Source organism: Octopus sinensis, linkage group LG14, assembly GCF_006345805.1.
Source record: "Octopus sinensis linkage group LG14, ASM634580v1, whole genome shotgun sequence".
In the NCBI taxonomy this organism is placed as follows: domain Eukaryota; kingdom Metazoa; phylum Mollusca; class Cephalopoda; order Octopoda; family Octopodidae; genus Octopus; species Octopus sinensis.
Window position 1 is genome coordinate 267266 of NC_043010.1, and position 12649 is coordinate 279914.

The 12649-nt window shown below is 39.6% G+C and overlaps 1 protein-coding gene across 1 annotated transcript in view; it reads right to left on the reverse strand.

The window, feature by feature from the left end:
- Positions 1-11306, reverse strand: part of LOC115218936 (zinc finger protein 665-like) — a 40030-nt gene extending 28724 nt beyond the window's left edge. Inside the window, exon 1 of the mRNA XM_036508560.1 lies at positions 10898-11306. The gene's annotated coding sequence lies outside the window, so the exon portion shown is untranslated. The remainder of the gene's footprint in view (positions 1-10897) is intronic.
- Positions 11307-12649: the final 1343 nt, after the last annotated feature.

The following is a 12649-nucleotide window of genomic DNA, read 5'->3' on the forward strand; positions in this document are numbered from 1 at the left end:
GTCTCAAAAGAGGAGATGTTGTGCGAGAGTACGACGCTCCCTGGCGAGAATGGACTGGACCACTATATATAAACATTAGCAGTCTGAGTAAGTGAGTTAGTTCGTGAGTCAGGGAATGGTGGTATTGATCACTCTACTTAACGAAGAGTTGAAGATTCTGGCCAAGGTTTTAGCAGAAAGGTTGGTGAAAGTTGTGGATAGTATCGTCGTGGAGGCGCAAGCCAGCACCATCCCTGGCAAGACCATACACGATAATATCCACCTTAAACGCTATACCTTAGAAAGGATAAATAGGATTCCTGTCAATCCAAAGCCATTGATAGGGGAGACCATCGGCATCTGGTGGCGGTCCTCGAGGTGGCCGGTTTTGGCCCGACATTCCGCGGCCGGATCAATGCTTTATATAGCAACATCAAGTCAGTAATTCCGGTGAACAGTTTCTTTTCAAAGCTGTTCAGTATCGATCGCTCGGTTCGTCAAGGTTGTCCACTCTCACCACTGCTGTATGTATGGCTATCGAGTCACTACTGTGGAGATTGGAGGCGACAAGTGGAGACCTGCAAGATCTAGGGTATGGAAAGTCAGTCACAACATGTACGGACGATGTCACTGTCATTGTATCCAGGGACCAGGACCTACAGAGGGTAGGTGAGGCCCTAAAGGATTACGAAGCGGTGGCAGGAGCAAGAATTAACCGGGATAAGTCGGTCGGCTTGCAGCTCGGCACCTGGAGAGGCAAGTCGATGCCGTGCAACAGCGTCGTCGGGCGCTGGACAGACGATCCGGTGAAAATACTTGGAATCTGGTTTGGTCCAGACCTCCAGATAGAGAAGAATTGGAGCGAAGTTACGGGTAGGGTGGCGTCCATAACTCAGACCTGGTCTGGTGGAGGCTATCCCTGAAAGGGAGGACGGAGGTAGCAAATGTGTTTAGCGCACTTGTCATTACCTACCGCCTAACCTAACGTACTCACACACTCATACGCACATATAAAAGCACACGTACACACACAGCGACACACTCTCACACACATCACCTAACCTCACCACCACGTCCGTCTACTGCTAAACAAAATCTGTAGCGTCTGGCTTTTCAATAAAATGCATACATTAAGTATGCCACCTAGATAATAATTTTACTTGAGAGCTTCTATTGCACAGTTCAAATTGTATTCAGCCTAAGCTGCATCGTAGCAAGCCATGTTTATATTTTCGACAAGCTGATTTGTCACTTTTGGGCCAATTTCATTTTGTATTTTTTAATAGAATATGTCTATAAAGTATTTTAAGTCCTGGATAAAAGCTGCGGTATCTGGCTTTTTAACAATACACATATGTTAAGTATGTCATATAGATAATGATTTTACTCGAGCTGCCTACTCAGTTCAAAATACCTGGACCTCATCCTACCTTCCCCCAGTCACTTACCTCCCATTCCACGTCCAAGATACCAATCATACTCTCCATCTTTTGAATTCCTTTTTCTTCCCACTGAGCCCCTCCCACTAACGTGACCATGAAATCCTTCTATACTGTCATCGCCCACAATGATGACCTCCTGGCCCTTCAGTACCTTCGCAACCATGGTACTGTATTCAAATCCAGCTTATCTACACTTCTTCACCTCTCTGGACTCGTTCTCCCCACCCCCCAACTGCTTCACGTTTTCAGGTGAAGTTTATCATCAGTTGTCTGGGATCGTCATGGGAGCGAGAATGAACCTCATCGTCCCCAGCTTATTTGTTAGGCCAAAATCTCTCAATTCACTGGACCAACCCCAAAGCTGTACAGCTGGTCTTTCGCCCCTCTCTTGAGATCACCTAGAGAAACTTCTGAAAAAGCCTGAAGTGTGTTGTTCTTGGTATTGTGGCAAAGCGACGTTCCATCTGAAACACACAAGACTACAAAAGTGATCAGTGCCTAAGCACATTCATAGTCTGCCTTTGAAAACTGTTGAAAAGTAGGCTGAGCTCTCTATCAAGTTGGACACTACTCAACACTGTTGATATCAATCATGACATAGAATCATCTTGAAAGGCTCGGCACTCTGCATCTGTAGCGGTTCTTGGTCTTCCTGTTCGTAAACATCAAGATTGGTTCAACGATAACAACACAGATGTCCAACAGTGGATAGATAAAATGCACAGCTCTCACAAAACTTGGATAAATGATAAAGAGAATGCCTACAAGAAATGCAGAGGCCAGGTCCAACATGCTCTGAGACAGATGAAGGAAACTTGGTGGTTTTTCAAGGCTACTGAACTCCTGCAGACAGAAAGGATTCTAAAGCCTCTTATGATGGCCTCAAGAAAGTGTATGGTCCTCAAGAGCACGGTGTTACTCCTACTTTTTCATCAAATAGAGAGACACTGCATACTGACAAATCTGACATCCTGAAACGATGGAAAGATCACTTTGAAACTCCATCTCAGTCACTAAAGACGACGTCATAATGTCGGTTCCACAGCATACTTTAATACTTGGACTGTCTCTGGAGCCAACCTTACTGGAAGTGGTAAATTCTATTAAGCAGATCTCTTCTGGTGAAACACCTGGAAGTGATGCTATCCCTCCTGAAATTTAAAAACATGGTGGACAGAAGCTTTTTTAAGAAATTGCATGACCTCTTCATAAATATTTGAAAGGTAGGCTGTGTACCTCAGGACTTCTAGGATGCCTCAATTTAACATCTGTATAAGAACAAAGGAAATAGAAGTGTCTGTGATAATCATTGTGGTATATCGCTTTTGTCTATTGCTGGTAAGATTCTTGCTCGACTTATTCTTGACAAGATCTTCAAACACGTTGTAAATATCTATTCAGAATCACAGTGCGGATTTCGCTCTGGTCGTGGCACTATCGACATGTTCTTTTCCCTTCGACAAGTCATGGAGAAGGTATGTGAGAAAAATCAAGAGTTGTTCTTGATATTCGTTGAACTTACTAAGGCCTTCGACACTTAAATAGCAAACACTATGGAAAGTTCTGAAAAAGCTTGGTACACCTGACAAGATGTTGAATGTTATCATCTCCTTTCATGAGGAATTGAAAGATGCTGTCGTGTCCGGTGGGGAATCTTCGGCTCCCTTTGACGTTACAAACGGCACAAAGCAAGGGTGTGCTCCTGTTTTGTTTGCACTTTTCTTTTCTTTTCAGTGATGCTGAGGTATGCTTTTGGCGTACAAAGTGGTGTCAAATTCCACTTTCGAACAAGTGGTGGACTATTCAATCATCAGCGTTTTCAAAGCCAGAACACTGCTATGCATCAGTATCATTCGTGATCTGCTTTTTGCGGATGATACTGCACCAGTAGCGACCTCTTTAGAGGAATCGAAAGAACATCTAAACAGTTTTCTGCTGCATGTAAAGTCTTTGGTTTGACCATCAGCATAAAGAAGACGTACTCCTAAACAAATTCGGTGTCAAGCAGAGGCCACCGGTTCACAATTTTCCTGACACTCCTATACAGGTTGATGTGAGAAGCGTAAATTATGCTAAGTCATTTACATGTCTTGGTAGTAAAGTGAATTTGAGCGCTTCTCTTGATGATGAAATCGTCAACCGTCTTGCAAAGGCAATCAACGCATTTGGCAAACTCCGTCATCGCCTATCGAATGAAAACGGCATCAAACTTTACACCAAAGTAGGGGTCTATAAAGCAGCCGTTCTTACTACTCTCTTGTATGGCTCAGAATCGTGGACACCCTATAGACGACACATTAACCAACTAGACATCTTCCACAAAGACTGTCGGAGGACAATCTGCGGTTATTCCCTAAAAGACAAAATTTCTTATACCGACTTGTTTAGTAAGTGTAAGATTGGTGGACTTGAGAGCTTCCTTATACAATGACAATTGCGCTGGGCTGGCCATGTCGTCAGAATGAGTGACAAAAGAATACTTAAAGTCTTCATGTACAACCAGCCTGAGAGTGGAGACAGGAATGTTGGTCAACCATGGGTCAGATATAAGGACAAGCTGAAGGGTAACCTCTTAGTGATGAAGATAGCTCACAAAACGTTTGAACGAACAGCCTTAGTACGAACAAAATGGAGATCGTTCTCAAAATGGTATTAAAAGACTATATATATGTGTGTGTGTATATACATACATACACACAGATATATATATATATATATATATATATATATATATATATATATATATATATATATATACACACGACATGCTTTCACATAGTTTCCACCTGCCAAATACATTCACAAGGTACTAGTCGAACCGGTGCTATAGTAGAAAACACTTACCCGAGGTACCGTGCAGTGGGACTGAACCCAAAATCATGTTGCAAAGTGAGCTTGTTAACTACACAGGCATGCCTCTGTGTATTCATTAAAATACATCTAGTCAGAATCAAATAGTACTGACTGAAAAACTGGGAAAATAAAATGGCAGGTTTGGCAGAATCCTTAAAGCCTTAGACGCAAAAGGCTCGCATCTTTTACATTCTGAGTTCAAATCTTGCCAAGATCAACTTTGTCTTTCATCCATGTAATCTTCTGTCTTTTACTTGATTCAGCCATGGTGGGGCACTGCCGTCAAGAATTTTTAGTCGATTGAATCGAACCCCGTGATTGTATTTCTTAAACCTGGTACTGATTGTATCGGAATCTCTTGCCGGACCGCTAGATTACGGGGACGTAAACTCACACCAGTTGTCAATCAGCACTGGGGGACAAACACAGATAAAAGACACACACACACACATACAGATATATATATATATATATATATATATATATATATATATATATATTATATATATATATATATATATATATATATACGACAAACTTCTTTCAGTTTCCGTCTACCAAATCCACTCACAAGGCTTTGGTCGGCCCGAGGTTATAATAGAAAGCACTTGCCCATGGTACTCCCCAGTGGGACTGAACCGGGAACCATAAGGTTGGGAAGTAAACTTCTTACGACGCAGCTACGCCTGCATCAATAAAATTAAGTCCGCTGACACTTGAGTTTAAGTCACTACTTTCACTTTCGTCAATCAGCTGCTTGTTTGATTTCATCTGGCAGCTGGTAAATATTATTATTATTATTTCACCTGTTTAAGGCGACGAGCTGGCAGAAGCGTTAGCACGCTGGGCGAAATGCTTAGCGGCATTTCATCTGTCTTCATGTTCTGAGTTCACATTACACCGAGGTTGACTTTACCTTTCATCCTTTCGGGGTCGATAAATTAAGTACATGTGAAACACTGGGGTCGATGAAATTGAATATCCCACTCTCCTAAATTGCAGGCCTTTGCCTATAGTAGAAAGGATTATTATTATCATTATTATTATTATTATTAGTAGTAGTAGTAGTAGTAGTAGTAGTAGTAGTAGTAGTAGTAGTAGTAGTAGTATCGCAAAATTGTGGAGGGTTTAGCACCTTGTTGTCCGGCAAAAACTGAACTCTCATACGTCGTCGTCGATGCGAGTGTCCACCACCACCATCATCATCATCATCATCATCATCATCATCATCATCATCATCATCATCATGAAGGCGGTGAGCTGGCAGAATCGTTAGCACGTCGGGCGAAATGCGTAGCCGTATTTCGTCTGCCGTTACGTTCTGAGTTCAAATTCCGCCGAGGTCGACTTTGCCTTTCATCCTTTTGGGGTCGATAAATTAAGTACCAGTTACACACTGGGGTCGATGTAATCGACTTAATCCGTTTGTCTGTCCTTTTTGTTCCCTCTGTGTTTAGCCCCTTGTGGGTAGTAAAGAAATGGGTATTTTGTCTGCCGCTACTTTCTGAGTTCAAATTCCACCGAGGTCGACTTTGGCTTTCATCCTTTCGGGGTCAATAAATTAAGTACTTGTGAGATACTGAGGTCGATGTAATCAACTAGTCCCCTCCCCACAAATTTCAGGCTTAGTGTCTTTGGTAGAAAGGATTCTTATCATTACTATTCAGTAGTCTTATTTTTATTACGTGCTTTCACTGCACTACCGAGCGCAACTCTGTGTGCCTTATTAGTATCATCATCATCATCATCATCATCATCATCATCATTCGCTCGTCTTTATGTTCTGAGTTCAAATTCCGCCGATTCGACTTTGCCTCTCTTCCTTTCGGGGTCGATGAAATAAGTACCGTTATGCACTGGGGTCGATAAAATTGACTATCCCACTCCCGCCAAATTGCAGCTTTATGCCTATAGTAGAAAAGATTATTATTATTATTATTATTATTATTATTCAGTAGTTTTATTTTTATCCCGTGCTTTCACTTCACTACCGAGCGCAGCTCTGTGTACCTTGGGTATGTGCTGTGGTTTGCTGTGATGCTCTTATGGTTACTGTATTGAAAGTGTTTTACGTAGGATGTGTGCATTACCTAGTACTGCTATTTCCTGTATGTTATATATATTTGTAAGTCCTGGTGGTGTTTTTGTTATGTATTTGTCTGAATATTTTTTTATCATACCTAATGCGCCCACTATGATAGGAATTGTTTCTGTTTTTAGACTCCACATTCGAGTTACCTCTATTTCCAGGTCTTTGTATTTTGAAAGTTTCTCCATTTCTTTTAGAGAAACGTTATCTTGCATGCGTAGCGGGTTCGCTACCTGCAGCCTACCGTACCATGGCAATGTTCTTTTCAACTATCTAATACTTTCCTGATTATTCTGGCCGTGCCAAGAAGGTAAATCTTTTTTAACAGGGCATTCTATTCCGACTTCCATTATATTCCTCTTGGTGCCTTCTGTTACTGTCCTCAAAAAACCCAACAATAATTGGCGCTATCTTTACCTTCGTTTTCCGGCTGTTTCGTACTTAAGAGGATTGTATATATCTTTTTTTTTTGCCTTCCATCTTGACTGTTCAACGGTCAAAGTGGCACGAATCATCAATTATGTAGCACATGTGACGCACCTTGTCCACCACCACTAGATCCAGTTTGTTATGGTCTAGCACCTGACCAGTTTCGATTGGGAAATCCCCCAGGATTTTTCAGGTCTCCGACTCTATTACTCTCTGCAGTTTGTGCTCATACCACGTCTTGCCTCTCTCTAGACTCCACTTTTCGCGTAGTTTCTAAACTAGCACTTTCGCTACCTCATCGTATCAATTAGCATTATTATTATTATTATTATTATTATTGTTATTATTATTATTATTATTATTATTATTATTATTATTATTATTATTATTATTATTATTATTAAGGCAATGAGCTGGCAGAATTGTTAGCACACTGAACAAAGTGCTTAGCAGCATTTCGTCCGCCTTTACGTTCTGAGTTCAAATTCCACCAAGGTTGACTTTGTGTATCATCCTATCGATGATATATATATATATATATATGCCTTGTATTTAATCAAGCCACTGGTAAATTTTGATATCCAGCTTCCTCGCATATTGCATTATACTTCTTTCGTCTATTTAGATTGTTTTTATGACTTGAGTAGCGTTAATAAATCATGTTTAAATGTTTGCTAGGTGTTGTTAAATCATTACATGCAGCTTCATCAAATCAACCAGCAACCATCACAACAACAGCTCATCCCAGCAACATTGGTAAAGAGGCTCCTACAGAAATAGATATATATGGTGGTTGATAACCACCGTAATAGGTGATGAAGATGAAAGGTGTATCATACGTTTCACCTGGAGAGTGGATGGTCGGGTACTGGTAGAGAACTGACCATACAAACGCAACTTGAAAACAGAAAAGCCCAAACACAACTGCACACACAATTACACACTCACCTTCCCCAACTACCACAGAACATAGCCGACCCAAAAGTGAAAGCCAGTGAAATCAAAAGGGTACTAGACGTTTCACAAGGTCAGAATATATCTCTACCATTATCACAACCGCAACTCAAACGAAAATCATAAACACAATCATAACAATTGCAAAAACAGCAATTACAAAAGAAAGAGAAGAGACCACCTTGACCACAAGATCAACAATAATGATAACTACAACAACAACAACAACAAAACACACTAGATCAGCCCTCGTACATCAGCTTCACTGTTGTTGGGAAGAGCAACATTGAACTAATAGAAGAGATGGTAAATGACAAACGATATAAATATCCCTTAATTGGGGGAAGATTTCGGAAGATTCTCCCCAAACCCCCAACAGACAGTCTACAGCAAAAACTGACTCACAAACTTACAGACACCTAGAAGAGGACTACCCTTTCGACGTTAAGCTTTTTAGAAAAATACCCAACAAATACGTCTTAGAATATCAATTTGACGTTTTCCTCCAAACCAACGAAGAAGGTGGATCATGTGATCTTCTCCAAGGGCAAGATGAATAAACTCTCTATTTACTTTCTCTGACAAACATAGCTGTGCTGAGTGCGGGATGTATAAATGTACGTGGCCTGGGGTCAGCCTGGAAGCACGTTAACCTGCTCAATGATCTTAGGTAGCTAGACATAGATAATATAGCAATCAGCAAGACCAGGATCTTTAGAGTGCAAGCATTCATCAATTTTCAACGACTATGAGATATTCTCATCTCCATCTCTATCAGGATCGGTGATGAGGTGGCAGCGTTATTCCGGAAATCTTTAGAGCTCGAGGTACAGGCTATATTCCTGGAACCAGACGGTAAACTGGTAGTCCTAGATGTGAACGGTAATAAAAGCAGTGTCTTCGGACAAGAGACTATCTATGCCCTCGTCAGTGAGAGGACAAACTGATTGGAGCGGATAGACGGGTGGAAAATCCATGAGCTAACTGCGCAACTGGACTGTGGTTACAATGAATTACAAAAGATGGTAGAAGAATTTCGGTATCGGAATGTGTGTACGTATAGTAAGATGATACCCGATTTAATGGAATGAAATGGGGAAGTCTGCTATGATTTGCTAGAAGTGTTTGAAGTTAATGAAGAAAAGATTTTTATTCCCCGATCTGGAGAGAAGGCATGAAATGTAGGCATATCTTTATGATCCAGAAATGAAGGATCAGTCGATGGAATGGCGTCATACTTCCAATCTAAGACCTTAGAAGTTCAAGAGCCTGATCGGCACACAAAGTCATAGTGACTGTTTTGGTAGAATGATAAGAACGTTATTATCCTTGATTTTCTGAAACGTGGCTGTATCTTGAATAACGAACGGTATTTTGAGACACTACTTAGAGAAGTCATTAGAAGGAAGAGAGCAAACAAGAATCTGAAAACGATATATATATATATATATATATATATATATTCAACAGGAAAATACTTTACCACAAACACCATTGGGAACAATTCAGGCAAGCGGCAACCTGTACCATTTGATGACACAGGCGTGGGAAAAGTTACTGTGTAGAGTGGGAACAACAGTGCACATCTGACATTTTTCAGATAAGTTTCAAGAGATGAGTTCAACGATGGCGAAAATACTTCGTCTGTGATGGAGTCTATGTTGAGTGATACCTTTGTGTATATAATACCCTGTTTTGCATTACTTTCAGTACAACCCTCATACACATACACATGAACGTATGTTTGTCATTGTCTTTATATTATACATGCTTGTTTATATCGACGAATGTGTTTGTATGTCGTAGCAACATCCATCCATATGTTTACATATTCCCTCTATCTCCCTGTTAATCTCTATCCGTTACTCCTTATAATTTCTTTTTCGGATGGAACGACTGAAGGAGTAACTGACAATTAGTCGAAGTCACTTCTTCCAGAAGCAGGAAAATAATGCAACACATACTGATACAATGCACCCCCTCTGACATTCATTAATAAATAAAAAAACTAGACAAACAAAATATTACATGTCAAGAGGGAATGGAGAATGTAAACGATGAAGAGAAGGAGAAACAGAGAGGAAAGAAGGTGAGAGAGAGAGAGAGAGGAGAGGGTGACGTTAGAGGGGAGGAGAGACAGTAACAGAAGCAAGAGAAAGAGAAAGAGAGTGTGTTAATGCATTTAAAGTGAGAGAGAGGAGGAGAGAAATTGCTTTGTGTACGTATCGGGTGTAATACACACACAAACACATACAGAATATATTTTATATTACATTCCGTTATTGTTTACGTCGACAATAATGAGGGAGATAAAATAGGGGCTGACAGCTTAAGTTACTTTAGTGTGCGCGTGTTTATTAAATGTGAGTAAAATGTGAGTGCTATTATGTGTCTAGGAAGCATTTGAACAGGAAGGAGGCCAAGTGATAGATAAATAACGTGTTTGTGTTTATATTTACAGAGAGAGAGAGAGAGAGAGAGAGAGAAATGACAGGTAATTAGTAAATATGTGCACATCTTTAATGCGTTTGCATGTGGCAGAGAATGACAGAGAAAAAGACAGATTGATATGAGAAAAGAGAATTAAGAGAAATATGAAATGAAGCGAGAAGAACAAGTAGTCAGACATAAAGTGAATAAGAGTAATGTCTCTCTCTCTCTCTCTTTCTCTTTCTTTGTCTCTCTGTCTGTACACACACATACATACACACATACATACATACATACACACACACATACATACACACATACATACATACATACATACATACATACACACATACATACATACATACATACATACATACATAAATACATACATACACACACATACATACATACATACATACACACATACATACATACATACATACATACATACACACATACATACATACACACATACATACATACATACATACATACATACATACATACATACATACATACATACATACATAAACACATACATACACACATACATACATACATACATACACACATACATACACACATACATACATACATACATACACACATACATACATACATACATACATACATACATACATACATACATACATACGGTTAAACGACAACAAATATGTGTGCTGTATAGTACATGTAAATGTGAGCGAAAATCTTGTCTTACCTCTCTTTTTTTGTAGCTGCTAGATTAGAGGGCAGTCTTTTACTTTTTCTACATTAGATGCCATCAAGGAAAAGGGAGTTGACGGTGGCAGCGACCACGCCTGGTCCAGGTGAGAGAAGCTACCTTCCTTGAAACGACGGTCAGTTATATAATAACTGTTAAGCCCGAGAGGCAAAAACAAATGCAAACGGTGTCATGCTGTTGCAAATCTACTGTCCGTTTCTTCAGATATCGGCCAGTAGTTTGCTCCTTCTATATTTTGAGATTCCGCTTTCTTGACAATCCGCCATGGAATCGTTTAATAACCAGCGCTCTGCACTTATCAACAGACACAAAAAAAAAAGCATGGGGGGACCAACGAATACTGAGAAAATTAGAGTCAGTAAATCGAAATTAATACTATTCACACGTGTGCATTGTCTTGAAAGAGAAAACAGTATTATTAAAAATGAATCAATTTCGTTTGAAATATTAGTTTTAAGCATTTAATGAAAATTTAACTTTGCGAAACGAAGTCAAATTTCAGCAATCGCTTCCACATTTTGAAAGCACCTGAAAATAATTTAATTTAGCGTCTTATCCAAACAAGAAAAGTATCGTTCACTGAATGTGTTTACGTTTACGTGTGTGTTTGTATATGCGCTTTTGTTTATTTTACTGTATGTGTCTAACTGCTGTGATTAGAAAGATGAAGAGGAACAGAACGTAAAAAAATGTAACCTTTCTCCATACAATTTAATCATAAAATATTTATGTATCACTCCACTTATATATCTCCCTCTTTCTATCTATTTTGTTAGCTAGCTATCTGCCTGACAATCGTCCGTCTGTCTATCAGATTGTCAATGTATTGGTGTAAACTTGCTTACGTAGGCACACAAACTTACTGTTGAAGGAGATAGAAAAATATAGAAAATTAAAAAGGAATGAAGCTGTTATGTGTCAGAGAGACAGAGACAGAGTGTGAGAGTGGTTGTGTGTGTGTGTGTGTGTGTGTGTGTGTGTGTGTGTGTGAATTATATGTTTCGCTATGTATCGATATCTGTGTAAAGAACACCGATACACACATTACAACCCGTGTTAACCTATAGACATGACATTTCAAGCTTTAACGTTGCTTAAGTTGCTACATCTAAAGCTAATAAGTTTGAGATGTTTTTTCTTTCATGTTTCCAACACACTGCCCTGGCTCTCTTTTGTTTGTTTCCAGTTGTCATACGGTGGATTTAGACTGAGATGTGTATCTAGTTTGATACCTTACTATTCAGAGTTCAATTCAGATTCGAATCAATATTTGCAAGTATAATACATAGAGGCCCGTGCTTGACATTTCTTAATCAAACAGTTGTATAGAATTTTGATATGCTGCATCGATTTGTTTCTCCACAGTAAAGTTCGAACTGGACGAGAAAAAAAAATCAGTTATACAGTGCTCCCGCTGCATACAGCTGTAAACTGTTTCTACAGAATGAGACGAGTTGGCGCTGCTGTCTGGACGTCGACGATTCGGCACGGCTGACTTGATATTCAACCTCCTTTGGAGGTGGTATGTTTTGGCACTGAAGATTGCACAGGCGCGCGCACAGAAATATGCATATATATACATATATATATATATATATATATATATATATATATATATATTATATATATATATATAGAGAGAGAGAGAGAGAGAGAAGAGAGAGAGAGAAAGAGAGAGAGAGAAACAGACAGACAGACAGACAGATAGATAGACAAAGACAGACAAAC